The sequence below is a fragment of the Meleagris gallopavo genome, chromosome 7, assembly GCF_000146605.3.
Source record: "Meleagris gallopavo isolate NT-WF06-2002-E0010 breed Aviagen turkey brand Nicholas breeding stock chromosome 7, Turkey_5.1, whole genome shotgun sequence".
Lineage (NCBI taxonomy): Eukaryota > Metazoa > Chordata > Aves > Galliformes > Phasianidae > Meleagris > Meleagris gallopavo.
This window is the reverse complement of record NC_015017.2, coordinates 27,213,793-27,218,074: the sequence shown is the minus strand read 5'-3', so window position 1 is coordinate 27,218,074 and position 4,282 is coordinate 27,213,793.

The window sequence follows — 4,282 nt, the reverse complement described above, 5'->3', positions numbered from 1 at the left end:
GCAGCTGTCGCAGGGCCGCGATGCCAGCTGGAAGAGCTGCAGGCGTGGGGACAGCTGTGCCAGCCCCATCCGGCTCGGCCCGAGCCTGGTGTGGTGTCAGCACGCGGTGCAGAGGAGTGTTGTGTAAGGGAAGCGTTCCCCTCATTTCAGAAATTAAAGTCACCGTTTCATGCAGAATTCTTCAGATTTTGGGCAGCCGAGGTTTGCAGCTCAGAAACGTCATCTGTGTGCTGTGACAGCAAGGGGGAAAACTGTGTGAATGTCACTAGGATTTTAATACGTGCCCTTGTGTTTCAGCGTTGCAGCTCCATGGATTAATCCTGCTTAAATCCCCTCTTTATACACCATTAACAGGGCCCTTCTGCTGCAGAAACAACAGAGGGCAAAAAGGTGATCGAAGAGCAGATGATCAAGGTGAAGGCTGAGGTCCCCTAGTTTGGTCAGTGCAGAGAAGACCATTTTTGAATTTTGGCTTGAGACCTATCTTCAGATAAAAGGGTTGAGACTGTTACTTAAGAGCTTTCATTCGAATTGAAATATTCTGCTACAACTTCTATGAAAGTACCCTAATAAACATATCACTCTGCTTAGTGATCTCCTGCTGGTCCTCAGTATTATACAAATTCTAGTGCTACATAGACCCAGCTGGTCAAGCCTAGCCAGCTTATCTCCTTATGTGAACAGAGACTGTTAATGCATCCTTGGTTTTAACTCCCAATAGGCAAGTTGCTAACTGCTAAGAAAACACCCTTCTTTGTGAGAGGACACTGTTCTAGCCTTAGGTTATAGTTTTATGCAGAATGGCAGGACAGATTAGCAGTTTGCTGCCACCCAAAGGGAGAAGTCAGAGAAAAGAGCTTACCTTCCCCACATCTTTCTCCCTCTGAACCTCAGTTTTTGCCAGGTTTGGCATTCATCAGACCTTTTCATGACCTGCTTTTATCTCACTGTCAGCAGAAAACTTCCCATAGTGAAAACAAACAAACAAAAAAAGCAACCACAATCATTTATTACTAGTTACTAACTTGAATGGGATCATGGAAAAGTCTGAAGAGTGCCAAGGCTCCAATAAAGTGAGAGGCAGCCAGCAAAAAAAGGAGAGTAGAGGTTCATCTTCCCCTTTATCAGCAGAGAACTTTAATAGCCAGGGGTCTGCAGCCGCAGTGTGAAATTCTATCATCTGCCAAAACTTATCATCTGTAAATAGGTACTGACACTCATCCTCCATGCAGAAGTACAAAGGAAAAGTGCAGATGATGAGGGGCTACTTCGGACGGTACTCCACACTAATTAAGACACACTGATGATGGATTTTGAAAGCCTGCTTGTTGCTAGGACTCACTTACTCTAGTGGAGAATTTGGATAAATGTTTGGATTGGTTTGTACTTTCTGAAAGGTGCCTTTCCCAGCTGATGTCTATAGGCCAATGATTTCTCATGCAAATACTCAAGGTATTGGTTCAGATAATAGTGTAGGTTCTTTTAAATGCTTCATCATAAACATGATTAATGAGAGTAGAGATCTCAGCTTTTCTAAGCACCAGGCTGACATAATTCTGGTTTTAAGAAGCAGCTGCTACAGAAAGAAGATGAAAGAATGGAATGCAGCCTATGTCTGTTGTATAAGCAACCCGTAGTCAGGGAGTAAGGGATACAGGCCGCTCTTAAATTAGCCTGCTAGGTGGTGCTATAGGACATGTTCTAAGTTCGTCGTTCACAAACAGTGGCTCTGTCTGAAGTTTTACCAGGAGAAATATCTACTCCTATCATTATCTGCCTCTCTAATTTACAGTTTTATGAGTAAAGCCCTATTGCTGCATTAGCAAAAAAGTTGATTTTTTTGTTTAAGTACAGAACTGGAAACCACTGACTTCAGTATCTCTTAATGCACGTATGCTCTCACAGTCTCCTTTGCATGTGTGATCTTCAAAGTAAAAAATGTTCCATTTGTGAATCCACCAATGTGAAAGAGATATTTCTTCTCATAATCCCTTATTCCCTTCTGGAGTTTGTTTATCTACCCTCTTATACAAGCTTTGGGGTCATCCTGCCTCCAGACAAACTGTAATGGGGAGCAACATGAAGAGCTGTGCAATGCTAGCCCAGTTTCATGCAATGTGGTATGTCACAAACACTTCTTCCTGTAATTCAGTTTCTGTAGGTGTTGTCAGATGGAGCACACACTGCAGGATTGTGGGACTGGGGAAATGCAGTGTAAGTATGACAGCAGAATAACATTGATAGCAGAAAGAGAGAGATGAGTTTGCAGAGCAAGGATCATTTGCTAATTATTTACAGAACCGGCCTTGAAAAACAAGGGACTGGGCAGTATGGACATGAGGGGATTCTACAAAATTGTTTGTCAAAATAAAGAGGAAGATGGAGAAGTTGTTTGATGAATAACACAGGAAACATTAGCGCACAAGAGGTTCCTGCATTGAGATATGGTAGAAGATGTGGAGAAGATCTTGTCATGGAAGGAAGGGTGTGATATGACAGCTTGTTTTTTTATGCAGCTACCTTGCCTGCCTTTCCACATCACTAAGTGCGGTGCTTCAGCAATGGTTTGGGAGGGACACAAGGAGTGCAAGGCCCTTTAACAAAAGAAGTATGTAGACTGTACCTGTGTTGAAGTGGCTTACAAGGACTCATGCTGGAAGTACTTCCAGTTAAAAGACAGCAGAGAGTGCACTGAAAACTGACATATTAAGTGAACATTAAGGTTCTTGACAAGTGTTGAGGTCAAGACTTCATAGTTAAATGATCATCTTACTTCACTAGTAGCAAAGAAAAGCTTGTGGCAAAGTGGCTTCCCAATCTGTCTGTCTGAGCAAGCTGCACATCTCCGCGTTGTAGCTAATAGCAAAGTGATGGTGGGACTGAAGTGTACAAAGGGTTGAGCAGGAGCACAAAGGTGCAGCTGCAGAGATCTCAGCAGTTTCAGTTCCTCTGGACACCTCAGCAATTTCAGTTGGTGAAGAGGGAAAAAATCAGCCAATACTGAGGATGTGTCTTTGCATGTCCCACCCCCACTGTTCCTCTTATAGTTAAATCCCAAATGATCTAGTGCAAGCTCGTAACTGAGCTTAACCTAGCAATAAACAAAATTCATAACTTTGAAGTGATGAAGTAAACTTAGCATTCATACTGTGTGGCTGATTTGGGAGACAGGAGACAGCTGTACTCTAGGATTTTGCTGCATGCTCAGATAGCACAGGTTAGAACCCACATTTTCCCTTTCATCAAGGTCTGGCAGGAATGTCAGAAGCTTTGCTTGTCTCATACTGATAATCAAAGCTTCATGCAAAAAGTAGTAGGACAGAAAGTTCTCTGTCTCCTTGTTAAGCCTTTCCTGTAGAAAAAGATGATCTGTTCCCAACTCTTTATCTTATTTCTTGAAAATAAATACATAGCTTGTACTACCTTTTCAGGAACAGTGATGTGTAGGAAAGAAGGAGCACTGAGAAACACAACTGTGGGAATAGAATAAAGAATCACATTTCTGGTCTCACATGAAGCCTTCAGACTCCAGTATTCAAGAATGAGTAAAAACATGATGGAGTCATTGAAATGGGCAGGTAAATGGATTTAAAAACATCAGCAAGTCTTCAGAGGTGCTGGGAAGAGATTTTTTTTTCTCCCATATACAATAGCTTAGAATTGGTTGGGGATCAAAAGCTGTTTTAGAAGGCCGCAATGAGGCTGTGAGGCAATGAGCCAGCTACATGGCACTGAGTTGTTTTTACTCAAACACTGTTGGCATTATATTTGGAAGTATTCCTCTGCTGGTCCAGATCTACTTAAAACTCAGGGAGATTCTTTGTGGGAAAGGGAAAACATGCATATAATCATGTTTTTATTGCTTAGCTTCTGCATTTTCAGATTCTGGGACCAAACATACCAGCTCCTTCAGCTCTGACTATAGTTAACAAAAGTAGAAAGGTTGATGATAAAGCATTCTGCATAATCAGAGATCTTAAGTGTAATCATAAAGAAAAAAAACAAAACTGATCTGAGTGTACATTGCAGTTTCTGTTGCAGCTAACAGACATGGATCCAGGTAAACAGATGCTGATGGAAAATTTGGATACTGGCAGCAGAGAACTGAGAAGAAAAGCCACTTACAGATTCTGGGCAAATCAATTCATGCTGAACTCCGTGGTCTTGCAAATAGACTGTTGCTATTTAAAACTGCTTCAGATCTATCTACGTTGTGCAGACAGATGCTATACCATATTGTATTTTAAAAGGCATTAGGCTCTAGTCACGTCACAGACATCAT